The 16,805-nt window shown below is 47.8% G+C and overlaps 1 long non-coding RNA gene across 1 annotated transcript in view; it reads left to right on the forward strand.

Annotated features, from left to right (window-relative positions):
* The window catches only part of LOC123362944, a 54,858-nt gene extending 42,598 nt beyond the window's left edge, over positions 1 to 12,260 (forward strand). Inside the window, exon 5 of the long non-coding RNA XR_006576651.1 lies at positions 11,765 to 12,260. This is a non-coding gene — a long non-coding RNA (uncharacterized LOC123362944). The remainder of the gene's footprint in view (positions 1 to 11,764) is intronic.
* The last annotated feature ends 4,545 nt before the right edge of the window (positions 12,261 to 16,805 follow it).

Raw genomic sequence — 16,805 nt, forward strand, 5'->3', positions numbered from 1 at the left:
CCCTGCTAATCAACACCCTTCCCCCCCTCCACTGCCTGTCTGGTAGCTTGGGGAAGATCCCCACTGACCAAACACGAAAAAGATCATTGGCATTTTACTCCTCCCCTCCCCCCGCTTGGCTATGAGCAGGAAAAGGTTTTATTTTAAGGTGCTGCAGTCCACGAACCCAGTAGGAAAATGGCCATCCCCCTTACTTAAATTCCTGATTTTCAACCAGGTTACCCTGAACGATATCACTTTGCTGAGGATAACACAGCGAGGTAAAGAACGGATGCTTCTTGAATGCCAGCAATCACCGGGACCACACGCAGCTATACTTTGCCATGCACTGATACCTGATTACTTGCTACATGCATGGCGTGGTAAAGTGTCCTACCATGGTGGACGGAACAAGGCTGCCTTGCCCAGAAACCTTCTGCAAAGGCTTCTGGAGTACCTCCAAGAGCGCTTCATCGAGATGTCCCTGGAGGATTTCCGCTCAATCCCCAGACATGTTAACAAACTTTTCTAATTAATTATACTGTCAGCGAATGCATCCCAAGTCCTCAGGGCAAATCAATCATTACAAAACGCTTCCTTAAAAAACAATCTTTGATATTTGCAGATACACTCACCAGAGGTCCCTTCCATGGCTTCATTGTCTGGGGTAGTGGGTTGGGAGGGTAATTCCGTCAGGGTGAGAAAAAGCTCCTGGCTGGTGGGGCTCATGGAGTGCTGTGTGCTCTCTGCAAGGTCGTCCTCCTCACCTTCTTCATCGTCATCTTCCCCGTCCGCATAATCCTCAGCCACGGCAGAGATTACAACCCCCACCTCAGAATCCACGGACAGGGGTGGGGTACTTGTGGCGCAGCCCCCTAAAATAGCATGCAGCTCAGCGTAGAAGCGGCATGTTTTTGGCCCTGCCCTGGACCTTCCATTTGCTTCTTTGGTTTTCTGGTAGGCTTGTCTGAGCTCCTTGACTCTCACTCTGCACTGCAGTGAGTCCCTGGTGTGGCCTTTATCCGTCATAGACCTTGCAATTCTTTCAAATACTTTTTCATTTCGTCTTTTTGAACGCAGTTCTATTAGCACTGAATCCTCTCCCCAGATAGCGATCAGATCCATTACCTCCCGTGCAGTCCATGCTGGGGCTCTTTTTCGATTCTCAGGAGACTGCATTGTTACCTGTGCAGATGAGCTGTGCGTGGTCACCTGTGCTGATGAGCTCTCCACGCTGGGGAAGCAGGAAATGAATTTCAAAACTTCGCGGGGCTTTTCCTGTTTATCTGGCCAGTGCATCAGAGTTCAGAATGCTGTCCAGAGCGGTCACAGTGGTGCACTGTGGGATACCGCCTGGAGGCCAATACCATCGATTTGTAGCCACACAAACCCTATTCCGATATGTTAATCCCGATATTAGTGCTACTCCTCTCGTCGGGGAGGAGTACAGAAACCGATTTAAAGAGCCATTAAAATCGATATAAGGGGCCTCTTAGTGTGGACGGGTGTGGCGTTAAATCGGTTTAACGTTCCTAAAACCGGTTTAAATGCGTAGTGTAGACCAGGCCCCTGTTACAAATAATGACAGATGAGAAGAGGCTTCACTGTAAAGCAAAGGTGGCTGACATTCAGTTAAAAGGGAAAAAAGCATTAGCTGAGATAGAAAAAGCAGCTGAGGAAAGCTGCTGAGAAAGAAGCTGCTCATCAGAGGTGAATGGAACTGCTGCAAGCTGAGAAAGAAGCCCATCAAAAGCAGATGAAAGCTGCCACACACCAACTCCAAATACTGGGAAAGCAAAAGAGTCTCCACCCTGGAATTCCACCTCCTCTCAACAATAGAGACTGAGAAATCTGCCCTATTTATAAAGAATCTGAAGATATGGGGGAACTTTTGTCCCCCTTTGAACATCTGTATGATAGTCACAAGATTCCTGACTGCCAACATCTGCCTGTCCAATTAACCAAATTGACTGGAGAGGCCAGAGAGGTATTTAATGAGATGGGGATGGAAAATGATTTTGTAAAGTTTAAGGAAACTATATTTAAATGGTTTAAGGCCACTCTTGAGTCTTATAGATTGAAATTTAGAAATCTCAAAATGTCTAATGACTTTACTTGTGTAGTGTGTTCATAAATTGTTGGGTTATGTAACAAGTGGATTATAGGGGCAAAAGCTTATGGTAACTTTGATAAGATGCTATATTTGATTATGTTGGATCAACTGCTAAAAATAGCTCCAGAAGATATCAAAGCTGCAATGTGTGATAGGGAACCTGATTCACTTTTACAGGCTGCAGAAATAGCAGATAAATATGTAGAAAACAGGGCTCTTAGTAAGCATCCCCCAGTTTAAAAGGGATGAAGAGTTCAAGAGTAAGTTTAGCCCCAACTTTGTTAGAAAGTCTCAGGGAAGCCCAGAGTATAAAAACTGTTATCCTAAGGCATAGGCATCCGCTTCCTCATTTCCCCAGGAGTGCTCGACCTCTGCTCTGCTCCAGGCCCCACGCCCCACCCCCACCCTCCACTTCATGCCCATCCTGCCCTGCCTCCTCCCCCGAGCATGCCCCACCCTCATTCCTCCCCCGCCTGCTACTTTCTTTTCAAGAAATAAATGCAAGGAAGCAGATTTTTTTTATATCAAAACAATTTTAATGTTGAATCTGTTTAGTTCTTATCAGGAAAGTAAAGGTACTAGTCTTTTCTATTATTTTTTTCTTTGACAAAATCCCTGCACAAGCAGACTACTCCCCTCCACTTTCCCCTACATACAGTCACAAACATCTGTATTCTGTGAGGCTGCTTCAAACATCCTTTTCATTGAAACGAGAAGAGAAAACCATGTGTAATTAACGTATTTGATGACAATCATACAGTTTAGAGTGGATGCCTCACACCAGATATTGACTTGTTTTCAGACAAGTTGAAGAATTTTTGGCTTCATCTTGATTAGTATCAATGTCTTGGGACATCAGCTTTTGGTATTACCCTCAATAGAAGTAAGTTTCTTCTCACTACAGTATTATGACCTAGAATTTGCGGGTACAATTTAATAAGCCTGAGATAAAGAAAAAAGTGCATCAACAATAAACTATTCCTGCCTTATGTTTGCCTCTAAGATGTAAATGCTTCACAGATGAAATAAAAATGGAGTTACAGCAAAGGAAACACAATGAAACATAATCTTAACGCTTCATCACAATAAATGTGTGTGTGATGCTTCCCAGATGTACGCTTGGCTGTGGGGCACCTCATTACCACCTGTCCTTAGTGCAAGGAGGCCTTGTCTGTGCCTGTCAGGAGTCAGCTCCCTGACTCCACCCACCATAGGCAACTCAAGCACTCTCCTCTTAGGCCTATGCAGGACACGCTGTCTCTCTGCAGGTTAGAGATAGGCACACTCCAACTCCAGAGCCTTCCAAGCATCTCTGTGGAGTGTCCAGCCCTGATCTGCTAGTATTCACAGATCTGCTGCTTCCAAACAAGCAATACACCTCAGTTTACTAATGCCATCTCAGATCACTGCTCCGCTTAACTCACAGCAATTAGATATTACAGAGACACAGTAGGTGAAGTAATATCTTTTTTTGAACCAACTTCTGTTGGTTAGAGAGACAAATATCCTAACATCTCTAATATCCTGGGATCAATATGGCTACAACAACACTGCATATAGCACTTAAATAAATGTTTATAATGAAATCAAGAGTAAGTTTATTTAACAAAGCATAGGGTTTCAATTAATAACAAGAAGCATTGGAAACCAACAATTTTACATAAAAAGTATAATGTGCATTCCAGAGCCTAGATTTAATTAACAAGATACCCTCATATCTAATAAATATTACTCACCAGTGCTTTGTAGCCAGGCTGGCTTTGACCCCTTTTTCAAAAGACAACCTATGCTTCCAGCTGTCTCCCCGGTGACGTACAAGACTAATCCTTTGATTAGGCATAAACAGGACATCATCCAACTAATTGGTTTTCCCTGTATTTTCTCTTGTAGTCTTTTGCAGACTTTCTGGTACCTGTCTCAGTCTGAAAATAGTCCTCCTTTATGAGACACACAGTACACAATACTAGTGGCCAGACAGAGAGATTAGTGTCAGTCATCTCCTGCCTGAAAGGATCACATCCTGAGGTACATCATCACCTCATGACCTCTCTTAATCCCAAATTCTTAAGAACATAATTATCAGTTTAGAACCACAATTCCTCAATTACTATCTTTACCTTCATGTTCCAATGGCTATGATGACCAGCAGGCTACTGGCTCTTGGTAGAGATCTCACATGCCACCCTTCGGGGAACTATTATGGATATATCTGACCCAGTATCAGAGGGGTAGCCGTGTTAGTCTGGTTCTGTAGAAGCAGCAAAGAATCCTGTGGCACCTGGAACAGGGCCTCATCCTCCGATTGATCTAACCTCGTTATCTCTAGCTTGCTTCCTTATATATACACACACCTGCCCCTGGAAATTTCCACTGCTTGCATCCGAAGAAGTGGGTATTCACCCACGAAAGCTCATGCTGCAAAACGTCTGTTAGTCTATAAGGTGCAATATCTGACCCAGGGGATCCCTGTAAAACCCTGTGCCCTCTGCCAGTTGGCACTAAGAGGCCAATAGGTCACAGTATGGTTAAGCCCACAGGAAATACTTCCAGGCACTGCCAATTCTGAGCCAAAACTCATCTGAGTCAAAGAAGAAAGTTTTGTTGGCTGTCCATATAGAAAGATGAGACTGAGTCTGCACAAGAAGTACAATACTAGAGCATGGGTGATGGTCCTCAATAGGTATTCATTCAAATTCTCCCCCAGTCACCAGCCTTCCATCAGGCTGCCTCAACAAAAGATCCATTGGCTGCTGTCCCTCCAGAGGAGGAAGATCTGAGATTTTACTCCCAGCTTTTCATGATTTGGAAACACATGAGGGGTTCCAAAACATTTTTGATATGTGCCTCCTCAACAAGGAGATCTGCAAAGTCATGATTCTGCCTGGAGAAAACCAGATCCATTATCTCTCTATTCCTAGGTGACTTTCTTTGTTCTATGGATTTGAAATATGCCTATTTCTACTATGCTATTTAAACATGCTCAGGTTGTCACCCCAGAGCATCAGGTTACATTAAAAGGGAAGTGACCTTCCAAACATCACTTTTTACCCTGAAATGTCTTCCCAAATCCATAATCTTTCAGATCAAGGAAAAGCATGTCACTTCAATGTCACATAGCCAGCTAGGCAGCATTTAGTTTGTATTCACACTTAAAGCACTTCACCAGGTGCTCCATGACGACTTAAGAAGTCATTCTTTATTGTCCCCATGGGTTCAGTATGAAACTCTCTGTACTTTCATAAAATTATTCATTTTGTTCCTTTAGTTCATAAAACTAAGTGCCTTTGAGGCACTTAGAACAAAGGACATTTGAACTCTGACTGCAAACTTTGGGGTGACAGTATCTGAGAAAATGTGTTTATATCACAAAGACGACTATAGATTAAACACAACTCACTTTGTAGTTTTTCCAAATGAATTTTATTGATCTAAAGTCATCATTACAAAATTCAAATCAGGCCAATTATCCTGTAAAATCTGGAGTCTCCAGGACACTACATTGCTTTTAGGCACAGATAGAAACAGGAAGGACCAAAGTGTCCCCAGCATCGGAGGCCCCTGCAATGACAGGAAATACCTTTGTGAGACAGGCCCAGATGATCCAAGCAAATGAACCCTGCTCAGTGCTGCAAAAGAAGGCGAAAAAAGAGAACAAAACCCCAATGAGTCTGCAGGGCAGTCTGACCTGGAGGGAAATTCCTTCCCAATCCCAAATCTGATGATCAGTTTAACCCTGAGCACATGAGCAAGAGTCATATTGCAAAGCACTTAGGACCACAGGATTTGCTGTACCACATCAGGCCTTTGGTGCCTCTAGTTTGTCCTTCTTCTCCACCTGTGGCAAATATCTGATGTTTCTGAGGAAGGAGGGAAAAAATCCCATAATTCCCCTTGTAATGATAGTAGGAACTTTGGAGCAGAAACCAAAGTTACCTATTATGTTGTATGAGGGGAATCATTATGCAGTGAGCCTAATCAGCAGCAGCAAGTTGCTTGCACTTGGAACCAGGCAGACAAACCAGCAACATGTTTTTGTACATTTCTCAACAAGAAGCTAAGTAGCATGTTTATTCTTACTTTAAAAAAAAACCCTTCAATATCTTTTTGCATGTTATAATAGCAAGTTGGCAACAGCTATTACACTCCTGGCCAGTTATGAATGGAGGAAGAAGTAGTCCTCCCTGTGCTGGTGATCAGCTGAAACCCTGAAGCATGAGATTCTTTGTTATCTCGCACACACAATACAGATGCTAAGTTGAGGCGGCAAAGCAGACCTTTGTTTTCTTTGCAAGGACTGGAAGTGAGAGATTCAGGATGTTGGAGGGGAGGTATTAGAAATGAAATAGGGCCATGTTCTCTCTCTTTCCTTACATGAGTAGTACCTTACTCTGCAAGCAGCCCCTTTTATTCCAGTGACCCTTCTTGCAGAATAAGGGATTCCTCAGCCTGAGTGATGATAGAATCTGATCCTGATGTAGTACCGTATATACACAGCACTTTACCGAGCACACAGATATGATATGTTCCTGCCCCAAAGAACTGACAGACAAAGAGCTGGTTGGTGAAGCCCACCCTCACCCAGCTGAGCACTTGCTGAGTTAGTTCCACTGAAGTCAGTGGGACTAACTGTGTGAGTAACTGCTCCCCAACAGGAGCGAGGGGTTCACAGTCCAGTGCTAAACATGACACACACAAAATTCAATCTCTGCTGCTGGAGCAGGTGTGGGTGCAAGGTAGCGTGTGAACTTTCTCCAGGGGCTCCTGGGATTTGCTGATGGTGTCTGATCTCTCTGGCAGTCGCACTTGTAGCTCTCTCTTGCCCTCTCTGTATGGGTTTTGGTGCTTGTGCACTGTTAGACCTGTGGAAAGAAATTCCATTATTATAGCAACAATGGTAAACTGACCCTGCCTGCACCTATCCCTGCCCCTGCCTGAGCCCCAGTGATAGGAGAGCCTGTAACAGAAAGATGGGATGGAAGATCCCATTGTGACACCCCAATGAAGCTATCACCATAGTGACAGCACCTGTGAACTACAGCTGAGCAGTGAAATTCCTGACCCAGGTTGTCAATGAGGGTAACCTGCCAAGGACTGGGAGAATTTCAAAAGTTATTGCCCTTATAAAACCCAGAAAGGACCCACACAATGCGGCAAGCTACCAACCACTCTCTCTGCTATCTGTTGTCTTCAAAGTCCTGTGGTGGTTTATCCTCCAGTGTAAATCTCCAGAGCTGGAGGCAATTCTCAGCATCAACCAGTCTGGCTTCCAGAAGGGTTGAAGCTCATGTGACCAAGTTCTAACCCTTGCTACATATATAGAAAACGAGTTTCAGCATGGGTAGTGGACATTGCTGAACTACTTCATGACAGGCATTTTTGGGTACAAATGGGAGATAGAACAAGTGCATGGAGAAGACAATCCAATGGCTTACCCCAGAGCTCCATGCTTGCACCCACCCTGTTCAATCTGTACACCAATGGCTTGCTACTGACTCAGACATGCAAGTTTATCTATGCAGATGGCATCTGCTGCTGTACCCAGTCACTCTCTTTCACTGAATTGGAGAACATCTTGAATGCCAACCTGGCCAAGATGGCAAACTACTGTAGCAGTTGGCTCCTTCAATCAAGTGTGACCAAGACAGGTTCAGGTGTCTTCCATCTCCAAGCGCTAAACATAAGTTGGACGTCTTCCTCAATGGATAACAACTAAAACATATCACACTGGACCACTCTTTGATTTACCACCACCATCCAAAAATGCTACCAAAGTCAGGACCAGGAATAATCTAATCCTGAGGCATACTCTGGCTGTGGTGATAGTGTGGTTGGTGAGTTGGGCAATGAGACCTGCCCTTGCCTTGAATCTGGGTACTGGGAGAAAGGCCCTACTTCGAGTAGAGTCCAGAACTGCCCCTGATAAACTCTGCTCTTTGCACTGGGACCAATGTGGATTTTTGTTTATCAAAAAAACCCAGTGCTTGGCATGTGGTTTGCACCAACCGGATACTGCGTGGGACTTGTGCCCACAAACGACTCTTGATGAGCCAATCATCTAGGTATGGGTAGATTTGAACACCCTGGCACTTCACATAGGCTGCGACCACTGCCATGCATTTCATATACACCATTGGCACTGTAGCCAAGCCAAATGGAAGCATTGCAAACGGAAGCGGGTTTGTCCCACTACACACTGCAGGAAACTTGTGTCTCTGTGGAAAATGGAAATATGAAAATACGCATCCTTCAAGTTGAGGGCGGCATACCAGTCTCCAAGGAAGGGATAATGGAGGCCAGGGAGACCATGTAGAACTTCAACTTCTTGAGGTATTTGTTGAGGCCTCGCAGGTCCAATATGGTGCGCAGAACCCCCTTGCCCTTCTGTATCAGAAAGTAACAAGAGTAAAATCCTTTTCCCTTTAGATAAATCATTGAACTGGAAGGGACTTTGAGAGGTCATCTTGTCCAGTCCTCTGCACTCAAGGCAGCACTAAGTATTATCATCCCTGACAGGTGTTTGTCCAACCTGCTCTTAAAAATCCCCAATGATGGAGATTCCACAACCTCCCTAGGCAATTTATTCCAGTGCTTAACCACTCTGACAGGAAGTTTTTCCTAATGTCCAACCTAAACTACCCTTGCTGCAATTTAAGCCCATTGCTTCTTGTCCTATCCTCAAAGGTTAAGAACAACAATTTTTCTCCCTCCTCCTTTTATGTAGTTGAAAACTGTTGACCCCTCTCAGTCTTCCCTTCTCCAGACTAAACAAACCCAATTTTTTCAATCTTCCTTCATAGGTCATGTTTTCTAGACCCTTAGTCATGTTTTCTAGACCCTTGCTCTTCTCTGGACTTTCTCCAATTTTCCACATCTTTACTGAAATGTGGCATTCAGAACTGGACACAATACTTCAGTTGAGACCTAATCAGCATGGAGTACAGTGGAAGAATTACTTCTCATGTCCTTCTTACAATACTCCTACTAATACATCCCAGAATGTTTACTTTTTTGCAACAGCATTACACTGCTGACTCATATTTAGCTTGTTATCCACTATGACCCCCAGATCCCTTTCCACATTACTCCTTCCTAGGCAGCTGTAAGGGCGTGGACTCACCCCTGTGGCTCTTCCTGCTGGTCTCTCAGGAAATTAGCCCAGAGCACCCTCTGCAGGCTGGTGATCCACTGCCACTTGGCCCCCGTGTCCCTCGGCTGCCATCCAACCTCGGCCCATCTCCCAAGTGTGAGCCTCCGCTTTCCGCCGAGCCAACTCCACGGTCTCCAGGCATGCTTGCAGATCGGGGTCTCCAAGGCCCTCTTCCCTCAGGGTCTGGGTCCATTTAGTCCCTTGTTCCACCACCGCCCTGGGCCCCAGCCTCTTGCTGGGCCCACTCAGTCTGGGTCTCATCATCAGTGACAAGCCCCGGGCCGGTCTGGGTTCCTGCCTCCTGCAGGGATCTTGGTCACCGCCTCCGGCAGTTTTGGCCCCTCCGGCCTCACAGGCACCTCCTCTGGCTTTTTAATCATTCCTCTGAGGGGGCAGTGCCTCCTTATATGCCCGGGAGCCCCAGCAGGCATCTCGCCTCCGTGCTGCCCCGGGCCTCAGCATCCCCTTTTTGTCCCTTGTCGAGCCAACCCTCCCTGGGTTGCCCTGGGCCCTGTTCCTTGGGGAGGGGTACTCCCGCCTTCGCCCGCAGGCCCAACATGCCCACAGCCACCTGGGTTCCCTTACCCAGTGGACTGCTGGAGGGATTGGGCACCGTCCCAGTTCGGGTTGAGAACCCCGCCTCCAGCCCCGTAGGGACAGTCCCGTTTTAAGTGTCCTGTTTGACCGCAGGCGTAGCAAGCCCGATGTTCTGCCCCTGGCATCCTGGCTCTGGCGGTTGGCTCCTCACACCCTGCTCCCTGTTGTCAGCAGTTCCTCCTAACCTCCTGGCAGAGGAGTTTCACCAGGCCCCGCTGCTCCCTCACCAGCTGGGCCACCTGACCATGGAGAGCCTCCCGCGCCTCCCAAAGTCCCTCCTGGGCCTCCCAGAGTCCCTGGAGGTTGTCAGTCCCCTTCCTTTGCAGCACTGACCCTGGGGCCCAGCCAGGGATGGCACCTGGGGTCTCTGCATAATACACCCCAGCATACCCAGGATCCATCATCCCCTTTTTTCTCTCTCTCCATCTGAGACAATAGTTCCAGTCCTTGCCCTAGCCCCTTGTTTCAGGGGCGGCCCGCACTGCCTGACTTCTCCACCATATGTAGAGGCATGGACTCAACCTTGCGGCGCCTCCTGCTGGTTCTCTCAGGGAATTAGCTCAATTTCTAGCCCGGCGCGCCCTCTGCGGGCTGGTGATCCACTGCCGCTTGGCCCCCGTGTCCCTCTCTGGACTCTGGTGCCCTGTTAGCTGGGGTGCTGCCCCCTGGCAGTAACCCCTTTCTCTCAGGGTCTCCCCTCCCCGGGAAACCCTCACCCACTATCCCCACCTCGCCTCAGTATAAGGCTACTGCCAGTCATAATCTAGCCCCCACACTCTGGGGCAGACTGCAGTATGAGCCTACTGATCATTGGCAAGGTTGGGTTTGGACCTGCTGCCTTTGTCTACCCCTGGGCTGCCCTTTGCAACCCCCAGTACACGTTGGCCTTATGCTAGGCCACAGCCTGGGACTTTCCAGGCTAGAGCCTCCCCAGCTCCTCTACCTTTCCCCAGCCCTGCTCCACTCAGGTACCCTGTCTCTAGCTCTCTGCAGCCAGGCTCTTCTCCCTCTACAGGCAGAGGGAGACTCCCTGGGCCTCTGGCTCACAGCCTTTTATAGGGGCCAGCTGGGCCTGATTGGGGCATGGCCACAGCTGAGTGTACTTTCCCCAATCAGCCCAGGCTTCTTGCCCCAGCCACAGCCCTCTCCTGGGCTGTTTTCTACCCCAAAAGGCAGGAGTGGGTAACCACCCCAGTACAGCAGCCATTTCCCATTTTGTATGTGTGCCAACTGATTATTCCTTCCTAAGTGGAATACTTTGCATTTGTCCTTATTGAATTTCATCCTATTTACTTTAGACCATTTATCCAGTTTGTCCAGATCATTTAGAATTTTAATCCTATCCTCCCCCCCCTCCCAGCTTGGTATCATCTGCAAACCTTTATAAGTTTACTCTCTATGCCATTATCTAAATGTATGGGGACTTCGTGTAAGTCCCATACTTTCAGGAGGGCTTGCACCTCTTGGGCAAGTAGCTACTTGTGAGAAGGGACCCTGTAGAGGGAGGGGGAAGGCGGGGGGGGCACGTAGAAATAAACTGCAGGGTATACCCCACTGCCACAGTGCTGAGGACACACCAGTCCGATGTTACAGCAGCCCAAGCAGGGAGGAAAGGAAAAAGGCGGTTTGAAAACAAGAGGGGTGCAGGATCCTGGCTGCAGATTGGGAATTAACCCTTCAGTGCATCCTCAAAATGCCTGCTTGTTTCCAGGTGGGTAGCGGGAAGAGCTGGAGTGGGAAGAAGGGGCTTGTTGTTGGCCTTCATGGCACTTATAGCCCTTGCCCTTCTTGTGGTAGGGCTCTGCTCGCACCTGACAGCTTGGTCTTTGAGGTTGCAGCAGCTTTCTTGCGGGGGCCGGTGTATAGAGACCCAGGGACTGAGAGTCTTTAAGCCCATGTAACCTTGTGTATGTTTGTTCTGCAAACAGGACTAGGCCATCGAAGGGGAGGTTCTGGATTGATTGTTGAGCCTCTGTTGACAGCCAGAAAGACAGCCTCATTGACACGGGCATTGCGATGGACCTGGTCGCTGTGTCCACTGCGTTGGAGGTGGCCTAAAGGGAGGCCCTTGCCACATTTCCCCCCTTCATCTAAAATGGCCAGGAACTCGTGCCTGGAATCCTCCGGCAGCAAGTCTGCAAACTTGGTCACAGACTGCCACCCACTGAAATCATACCTCCTGAGTAAGCCTAATGGTTTTCCACTCAATAGTTGGAGGCTGGCAGATGAATAAACTTTTCTGCCAAATAAATCTAGTCTCTTTCCATCTTTGGCCTGGTCTACACTACAGGGTTAGGTCGAATTTAGCTGCGTTAGGTCGATTTAAAATTGAATGTGTCCACACAACCAACCCCGTTCTGTCAACCTAAAGGGCTCTTAAAATCGACTTCTGTACTCCTTCCCAGCGAGGGGAGTAGAACTAAAATCCACGTTCCTGGGTCAAATTTGGGGTAGTACGGATGCAAATTGACGGTATTGGCCTCCAGGAGCTATCCCAGAGTGCTCCATTGTGATCGCTCTGGACAGCACTTTGAACTCTGATGCACTAGACAGGTACATAGGAAAAGCCCCGGGAACTTATGAATTTCATTTCCTGTTTGGTCAGCGTGGCGAACTCCGCAGCACAGGTGACCATGCAGTCCCCCCAGAATCATAGAGCGTAGACTGTTTCTCTGCTCCCCCTATCATCTCCATCCCTAAGGTTATCGCAAATCAGAAGGGGAAAAAAAAACAACGCACTCACAATATGATTTCCGAGCTCATGCAGTCCTCCCGCACTGATAGAGCACAGCTTAACACATGGAGGCATTCAGTGGCAGAGGCCAGGAAAGAATTAAGTGAGCATGAAGAGCTGAGGCAGGGTGCGATGCTGAGGATAATAGGGGAGCAAGCGGACATGATCAAGTGTCTGTTGGAGCTGCAGGAAAGCCAAGCACAGACCCCCGCTGCATCTACTGTATAACCGCCTACCCTTCTCCCCATGTTCCATAGCCTCCTCACCCAGACTCCCAAGAACGCGGGGGAGAGGGGAGGCTCTAGGCATCCAGCCATTCCACTGCAGAGGATGGCCAAGCAACAGAAGGCTGTCATTCAAACAGTTTGATTTTTAGTGTGGCTACAATAAGCAATGTGCCCTTGTCCTTCCCTCCTCCCCCACCCCACCCGGGCTACCTTGTGCGTTCTCTCTCATTTTTTTTTTAATAAAGAATGGTTTCAAAATAGCTACTTTATTTTGAAGGTGGGAGGGTGGTTGGCTTACAGGGAATTAAACTAAACAAAAAGGGCGGGTTTGCATCAAGGAGAAACACAACAGTCACGGAAGCCTGGCCAGTCATGAAACTGGTTTTCAAAGCCTCTCTGATGCACAGTGCGCCTTGCTGTGCTCTTCTAATCTCCCTGATGTATGGCGCGAAATGATTATCTGACATTGATTTCACGGAGGGGCAACTGACGACATGTGCCCCAAACCACCCACGATAATGTTTTTGCCCCCTCAGGCATTGGGAGCTTAACCCAGAATTCCAACGGGCGGCAGAAACTGTGGGAACTGTGGGATAGCTACCCACAGTGCACTGCTCCTTAAGTCGATGCTAGTGAGGACGCACTCTGTTGACTTAATGTGCTTAGTGTGCACATACACAATCAACTGTATAAAATCGGTTTCTAAAAATCGACCTAATTTCATAGTGTAGACATACCCTTTGTTTTTGGGAGTTGGGCTGGGTGGCCCCTGCCTATCCCTCTCGTTGGCCACAGAGACCACTAAAGAGTTTCTGGCCGGGTGGAAATATAAATATTCAAACCCCATCACCAGGATGTAACACTTCTCTCTCCCGTCTATTTCCAAGCAAGCAGAGGGACTGTGTCTGCCGTAAGGCTGTCACCAGCTTTACTAACCCTTCGTGTACCAGGAGCGCCACCCTAGATGGGGCCACTGTGGCCAGAACATCAAATAAAGTGTCAGAGGGTTCTGCCAACTCCTCTGCTTCCAATCCCAGGTTTGCCGCCACTCACTTTAGCAGCTCCTGGTGTGCCTTAGCATCATCCTATGGCACTGTCTGGGATGGTCCCGCTACTGCCTCATCAGATGAGGATGACAAGGAGATGAGAGCTGAGGGAGGGTCTGGTTCAGCATCCCCCCATTATGGGAGGCCTCCACTGAGGCTGGAGGGTGCTCTTGGGCACCTTGCTCAGACCCCTCCTCTGAGTCTGGAGGGAGGTAGGAGACTGTCGTCTGACATCCCTGACACTAAACACTGCATCTGGCTCTTCAATACCTGGGGGAACCCCCACAGGTTTCAAAAGTGCCATGGGGTAGGCCACTGGCCCTGGGGCCATGCTCTGGCTGGTGGTCTTGGAGGAGCCCCTTCAGGTCTGGTTGGGTGCACCTGACCTGAGCGACCCACTATCTCCTCAGCCTCTGAGCCCGAGTAGGAAAGTTCCTGCCTTGAGGACCACTGTGATCCCGATGATATGTCCATATCCCCTCCACGCCTACCAGCTCTGCATATGTAGCTAGGGGACAGGTGAGGGCCTGGGGTCCTGGTGCTGCCTGTCCAGGGACTGGAGGTGGAGCTCAGCGGATCGGCGATGGTACACCAGCAATCGACGCCTAGAGCTCTGAGAACGGACCTGGAAGTCCAGCAACTGATAATGAGATGGCAGAGAACGCCGCCTCGACCCTGGGGATTGGTGCTGTGAGTCCAGCAAACTACATCTTGGCATCGGGGACTGGTTTCATAGTCCTGGGGACCAGTGTTGTCCCAGTGAACCTCATTGCCCCAAAGAGCGATGCCTGCACTCTGACGACCGGTGCCTTGATTCCGGGGACTGGTGATGTACTATGGCTCTGCACTGACCATTGGGCGAGTGATGCCATACCTCAGGGGACCAGTGCCAAGAGTCCGGCAAACTGTGCCAGGAACTCTGGTCAGTATAGCAGGTTGGAAGCGCATCCCTGAAGATCGCTGATTCAACGCTGACCACCGTGGTGTCAGGGAGCGATGCCGCACAGACGGAGACCATTGCATGGGCCCTCGTGCCAGCTTCCCTCTGGAGATGACTATGTCTTGATGGTGCATTGGTGGCATCATCAAAGACATGATGCGTTTTGCAGACTGGAAGGTTTCTGGCGTGGATGGGACCTGCAGGTGCCGGGGACCTCTGCCACTACCCGGGGTGGCTGGTGGGTCCCTAGGAGGGCTGTATAGCCTAGCCGGCGATGCAGGTGCCTGGCTGGGCTCCGGAGACATGCTGTCCTGCATGGGCCTATGCTCCTCTTAGGACTTTCCCTTTCCAATATGGGATGTCAGGGAATTCCCTCTCCCGGTGTGCTTCCTCTGCTTCTTAGCAGGTACCAGGAACCGGGACCAGCATCAGGAGGGTGGTGCTGGCAGCGCACTTTGCACCAATGCCACTGTGCTCATTGTGTAGTCTGATCTCAGCGGCTCGGAGACTGGTGCGAGGGCCGACTCCATAAGGATCACAATCTTATGTTCCGCTCCTTTTTATTTCTTGGCTTTAAGCTCTTACAGATGCAACACTTATAGGTAACATGGGTTTCCCCCAAACACTTCAAGCAGCTTTGATGAGGGTCGCTGATCAGCATAGGCTTTTTGAAGCGATCACAAGGCTTGAAGCCCAGGGATTGGGGCATACCCCACCCCTGGGCTAAATCTCTCAGGGGACTATCTAATTTATCTACAGTACTATTAGGAAACTATTAAGAGAACAAAGAACTACTTTCCTAAGAACTATTTACACAATGAATGATAGGAAGAACCACTGGGTAAGAGCACTTGCTGAAGTAAGGAGACATTCCAGCATTGTCTCTGGAGGTAAGAAGAAACTGGGGGTGGGGGTGGGGCGCCCCTTATACCAATACATATGCATGCCATTCCAGAGGGCGCCAGAGCCAGTCCCCTACGTATAACACTGGGGGAAAAACATACAGCACCAGTGCATATGAAGAGCACACACACCTAACGTGGAATGGACATGAGCAAGCACTCGAAGAACTAGATGTTTGCACATTAAAACTAATTACCATTCCTTCACTTCAAAGTGATGTCTCAATTGTTTCAGCAACAGACCAGTATGTTAAGACGAGGTGTCCAAAACTGACTAGACAAAAAACAAATGTTGATGTTCCCATAAATGATGGGACAGGATTGCCACCTCACAGAAAAGCAATGTCCAAGTGGAACAACTGACAACTTACTTAGAAAAGAGTGCATGGCAACAAACTGACATATGGCAGGAAGAATTAACCAGCACTGTCATCATAGCTATCACCGTTGCTACCACCACAAGATGCATCAATGAGATTTACTATTACATTGTTTTCCTGATCTCAAAAAGCATTCTCATCTGAACAGGTGATGTGATAAACTACAACATTACCATCTCAATTAGATCAGTGGAATCTTAAGTAACACTTTGGATGAGAAACCTGCCATACTCCTTCCCTATGTGTTTCATCCTTACCTTAAGAACGCTACCTCTCTTTGCTACCTTTGCACCAGTTGCTGAGAGCAAAATGGCAAGCTAAAAAAACCCTTGTATGTTAGCAAGGTATTTTTCCTTTAAAATAATTCTATGCAAATGAAGTGGGACAAAGAAAACAGAGCTGAAATTTAACTGAAGATTTACTTAACTGTTTGCCAAAGTTATAATATATGGTTGCTTTAATGAGAAACCATTGTCACTACAGACACTGAACTACAACTAAGTGTTCAATGCTGTAACACACCTGTTCTAGTACATTTCAGCACCTTTGAGACGGATCTTCCCTTCCTACTGTTCTGGGAAGGTGTAAGACTTTTAAAAGACAATAGAAGAATTGTTTCATAGGAGCACTGCAGTAGATGTTAGAAATAAAGATTAAAATGTGAGCTTAAGAGTGAATTAAACCCTTGCATTAGATTTCTTGTGAATATCTATCTATCTTTCTATACACACAGAACAACA

Source organism: Mauremys mutica, chromosome 2 (assembly GCF_020497125.1).
Source record: "Mauremys mutica isolate MM-2020 ecotype Southern chromosome 2, ASM2049712v1, whole genome shotgun sequence".
NCBI classification, from domain to species: Eukaryota; Metazoa; Chordata; order Testudines; family Geoemydidae; genus Mauremys; species Mauremys mutica.